This window comes from Cupressus sempervirens, chromosome 10, assembly GCF_028749045.1.
Source record: "Cupressus sempervirens isolate cs-2001-9-10 chromosome 10, ASM2874904v1, whole genome shotgun sequence".
Lineage (NCBI taxonomy): Eukaryota > Viridiplantae > Streptophyta > Pinopsida > Cupressales > Cupressaceae > Cupressus > Cupressus sempervirens.
Window position 1 is genome coordinate 66108847 of NC_143127.1, and position 5741 is coordinate 66114587.

Sequence of the window (5741 nt, forward strand, 5' to 3'; positions counted from 1 at the left end):
TAGATGTCCAAGGAAGTTAGGACCATACACACCTGAAGCATAATGGTCCCACCCAACCACTCTCTCTCCCCCTCATCTGACATATGCTCTTGAAAGCGGTGCAAGGATATGCATAGAGATAAAGTGTCCTCTTTTTATGTGAATAGGATGGTCGTTATTAAAGGAGTAGAAGAGATGGGGAGCACGTGGCTTAATAAGGAGGTAAGTTAGGTGGGACATGAACCGATTCTAGGAGATTGTGCATACCATAGGATATTAAAGGGGTTGGCATTTGATAATGGTGCCTAGAATATGGAGAAGCTTAGCTATCTCATGAGAGGGGACTTAGCTTAGCGATTAGTGAATATGATAGAGGGTAGGTAGTTGTAGGAAACCATTGCAATGGGATTTGGTGCCTGTTATAGTGGTAGGAATAATAGGTCATCAAATCAAGGTGGTTAGCTTTATTTATGGGTTAGAATATTATTTATAGAGTCATGTGGGGAAGGGGTGTTAGGGGGTAGAATTAATACTTGAATGTTAGCACTTAGGAATAATTATGGGTTTAGTAAGTAGGGTGGTGGTTAGTAGTTAAAGGTATGTAGTAAAATGGAAGTGAAATTAATATAGTTAGGATTAAAAGTTAGAAGTAATTAGTTGTGTTGCTATGGATAGATGTAATTAGGATCACATACGGGTTAAAGTATTTTGGGACCATGTAATTAATAGCTAGTAGTAAAATGAATAATTTTGGGGTTAGGGAATATGCTAACCATCATCTTTACATTAAAATTATTTTAATTATTTATTTTAATTTTAAGAGGCAATGTGAATTATTATATTAAATAATATATATATTTATGTTAAGTCATTATGCTTGGCCTTTCCCACAAACTAGGACCAATGACTGTAGCTTCCTATAGGTAATGTGTAATATGATTTATAGGTAAAGGTAAAGTATGAGATTAAATATGTTAAATAGGACAAGTAAAAATATTAAAATTAAATTAAATGGTATAGATATTCAGTTTCAATAGTCAAATAATGATATAGGGTTAGGAAGTTAATGAAATGACAACGGGCAAGAGTTCATTAAAGTCTGTGTACCTAAATACAAGAAAGTAAAATAAAATAAAATAAAAAAATAAAAAAATAAAATGGAATGAGTTTGGCCTGAAATGTGATGAATCAAGAACACTTTATAAGTGCAAATACACACCTACCCACTCTCAAATATATTAAGATCTTGAAATTTATATGGATGAAGAATTGGCGTTCACATTATCTTTTGCAAATGATTGAACTACTTCAACTTCATTGATACCAAATTTTCACTTCATACTATCTTACCACAAGGATAGGATGTGGAATTGAAAAGATAATATCACCTAGTTTTTATATAACTTAGACTTCCAACGAATGTTAGAAAACTAATTGGACTCCCATGGAAACTTGAAGTACTAAAATTTAAATGAAAACAATCCTTCCACAATTAATTATCTCCAACTCAATGACTAAATAAAGTAACATTCTGATATTCTCAAAGGTTATGAATTGTTCTATTCCTAACACCCCATAGTTTGATAGAATACTCATAACAAATTATAGGTTTGTTAATGTGCACCTTTCAAAAAAAAAATTGGTTGTGTCGTGCCTTGTAAAATAGGGCATAACATGGGACTTCTTTCTAAAAATGATTTTGGCTTGTAAGAGAAAAACTGATTATTTTTACCATCTTCTTCATCTATATTTTGTAAAGTTTGAAGCAAAGATGGTTGGATCTTTTCTGGATCTAGTTTCTGCCCACCATAGAAACTCTTCAAGAAGCTACCTTGCTTAGGATCAATGAAAATCTGATTTTGTTGAGAGACAGGTGAATGAGAGACATTCCCATTATTCTTCATTGCTGATTTAGATGAAAGGCATTTTGCGAAGAGACCTTTATCTTTATATGTCGAACCTTTTCCAAATAAAGAATCATGATCATGAGAAAGAAACTTGTAATCTTTTCCATCATCTTCTTCGATCTTTTGAAAAATTTGTAGCAAGTAAGGATGAACCATTCTAGGATCTAGCCACCTGCCGCCATATAAATTCTTCAACAAATCTACCTATAGAGGTTCATTAGGAATTTTGTTTCTTTGGATGTGAAAAGTATTCCTCATCGCTGTCACTATCACTATCACTTTCCACTTTCAATGACTACAACATTTTGACCAATAGGAGATTTTCACAAGATTACCCCAAATTCTTCTTCTTCTTCTAGAACTTGATTCACTTGATGTTATTGTTGAGCAGTTTGTCTACACCTCTAGGCTAGAGTATTCAAATCTAAAATAATATCTTCTTGTGTGTCCTGGAAGACAAGATTTGATTATAGAACTGGAAACACATTCTCATGTGACAATACTATCTTACTTCATTACAGGTAACTGATTAATATTTCTTGTTTTGGTCTCCACTAGAGTCACCAAAAATCTATTGGTAAACAAATTTGTCACTTGAAAATGGTCCAACGAAGTGTATGTGGAAAATTGTTCATAACAGTTGGATAGGCCCTTGATATGCAACCTTCCTCTACGTTTAGAGGGGTAACTATCTTGTATGATATAATTTTGAAGTTTTCCAAATAAAAATGAAATCAAAATTCAAAAGATCAATAGAAAGCCATTGATGATGAATGCACCACATGACTTTAAAGCTTTCCTAGACTAACTTAAACTGCTAATAACAACAATCAAGATCTATGCTTGAGAATTATAACTAGCACAATGTTGATGTAAAGATTCATAAACATATACACAATACCATGAACATGCTCACTATAAAGAGAATCAACATTTTTAACAATTTAGATTTTGAAAGAATAGAACTGAAATAGAATTTCCTTTATTTTCTTGCACCAAGAACCTAAGAGGAATTTTTTATTACAAAGATAAAATTTGTACACACTTTCCAAATATTATCTTATCACCAAAATTCTAACCTAATTCTTCTCCTACTCAAAAGTCCAAAAAGTCCCCTTACAAAGCCAAAAATGACTCCTTATATAGACATGGAGGTTAAGAACTACTCCTTCATGTTTAATAACTACCTCCAAAATATGTGATTTAGAAGAGGTTAATTAACCTTGCTAGAATTAACTAGAGTGATTCTAGAGATAAACATTTTGACAAGAATGTTGAATGGTTGATCTTGATGGTAGCCATTGGATCTTCTCCTTTGATCTTGGAAGTTGAAGAAAAATCAAATTTAGTATGATCTTTTGTTCTCAATTTTAACATTTTGGTTTATATGGTCGTATCCTTAAATAATTCCGTTATGCCTTAATTTTATACTGATATCGCACTCTAGACTTCCATCTGAACTTTTATGATTTCCATAGCACACTCTATGTAGGAATTTGATAAAATAGGTCAATATATTCAATCACATTTCCCCACTTTGATCATCATTATTTTCTATTGACAACTATCATAAGCAATGGTCCCCCCCTTAATTGTATCCAAAAAGCCCCTTCAACCTTAAAGACTTGAAGTTTAGAAGTAGTTATGTTGAGAAATCAATCTCCTATACCATAAAAATCAAGCTTACACTATTCTAAATGCTTCAAATCAATGTCCACTACCATGGCCATCACAACCAAGTAGAGCCAAGCTCTTTAGCATTGAACATGCAAGAAGCATATTATAAAGAGTAATGCCCTATGCATGAATACCAACCACTTCCAATGTATGAAGTTTTCTAAAGGAATTCCAAGCTGGTAGCTATTTCAAGGAGACGCCCCACAACTTAAGACTTTCCAAATATGGTGAAGATGCAATGTAATCAAGCATGTTGGGGCAATTGGGTCCAAGGGTTTTCTCTCCCAAATTGTCCATTTAGAGCTCCAATTCTTCAATGATTTGCTTTTGTGAGACAACCAGGCGAGAAAACTCTTTCCAGAGAAGGGACAGTAAACAATCAACTCTTCCAATGAAGATGTTGGAAAAACCATTCGGTTAACAACAATATTGGACTGGCTAATTTTCTTGTCATAGACTGTTCGAGGAAAATAAAGACTCTATACATGCACCATTGCTTCTCTACATCTTTAACAAACATAGGTGCATATGATAACATCTCTAGCATTCCTAATGGATGACAACATATACTGAACTACTGCATTAGACAAAACTTGCATAATCTTGACCAAATAAGGATCATCAATATCCATAGCTTGAGAGATTGAAAACCCTATTTTCCTTTTGGAAAAATTAAGTAAATAAGTAGTCTCACAGTGTAAATCAAAAGTCCTACGTCTAGTGGTTATTGGCCATACACATTTCTAGTTTCTCCTCTCACACATACAAAAGTTTGATTCAACCAACAATCTAAATTTTCTTTCAAAGGGTGTTCCCCACATTTGAATATATTATCATATTCCCCTAAACCCAAAATACAGTAAAGAAAATCAACTTCCTAATCTCAATAAATCCTGAGGAAAAGAGGACACCTCTTGTTGGCCAAAATGTTTAAATCGGGTGAGCGCAACTATCGTGTCCCAACCTCTCGTTTGTGGGCATAACTTTTTATTTTAAGAATGCGTAAGGGAAAGGTGTGAATCATCATACATGCTCTTCTAAGACTTTGAATTATTCCACCAAGGTCTTTACCTTTTACCTTATCTATGGCTATATTTGCATTGCACAACAGAGAACAAATGTGAATAAAAATTGAGGAAGTGCGATCTCAACTATGCCCGGGATAGAGGTGGTACCTTCAAACTCACATGGATTAGTAAATTTGTTTCCAAAATGTGTTAACAATCTCCCCCAACAATTTAATTGTGTTGTAGGTTGAAAGATTTGTATAAGATACTTTTCAGTTTCTTCGAATCATTTGGAGTACTTCACCATATACAAAGCTTGTCAAAACTAGACGCCTTCTCTTTGACTCTGTGATTTACCCATTGTCTCCCCTTTTCAATCTTTTACTTTTATCAACTAAAAAAGTAGTTAATAACCATCTTGAAAATGCATGTTTTGAACCTCTAACCTTAACCTTTTTGGATGAGAGGTTAAGGTTAATGGCTCAGAATATGTGTTTTGGAAATTTATCGTAACCTCTTTTTGATTGAGAGGTTAAGATTTCAAAGTGAAACACATATTTTGGACTCCAAACCTTAACCTTTATAAAGGTTAATGGTTCAAAATATGTGTTTTACTCCTGAACCTTAACCTTTTTCAAGGTTAATGGATAATGATTTGATCAAAAATATGTATTTTAATGTCTTTCATTAACCATTGATAATTTGAGACTCAAGAATCAGAATTCAAAAATCAAAAGGTAGAATGAAGCAAGGAACAAGCCAAAGATATTTGAAGGACAAAATTTCTCAAAAAAATTGAGGGAAAGTGACCATTTTAATGCTTAAAATGAGGAATATTTTGAAAATAACCATAGCTCAAAAAGGCAAGGATTGGGGCAATTTTGATTTTCGGGCAACATGCTGCAAAGTGATACTCCTTAGGATCAACTTGAAATCTAGCTACAATCCCAACTACATTTTCTATATCTAGTCTCGTGTGAGTCAGATACTACAAACCTCTAGTCATGGATTTGTACTTCTTCTACTCTACTACAAGTGTCTCATCTTTGTTAGAAAACTTGTGACTAGTTATCGTAGGTGTACCAACATTTTTACAACTTTCCAAATCAAACCTTTTCAAAAAATCAGTCAAGTACTTAGCTTGTAAAATGAAAATACCATCATATTCTAT

At 33.3% G+C, this 5741-nt stretch overlaps 1 pseudogene; it reads right to left on the reverse strand.

Annotated features, from left to right (window-relative positions):
* Nucleotides 1-3408: 3408 nt before the first annotated feature.
* Nucleotides 3409-4201, reverse strand: LOC149532593 (F-box protein At1g10780 pseudogene; annotated as a pseudogene).
* Nucleotides 4202-5741: the final 1540 nt, after the last annotated feature.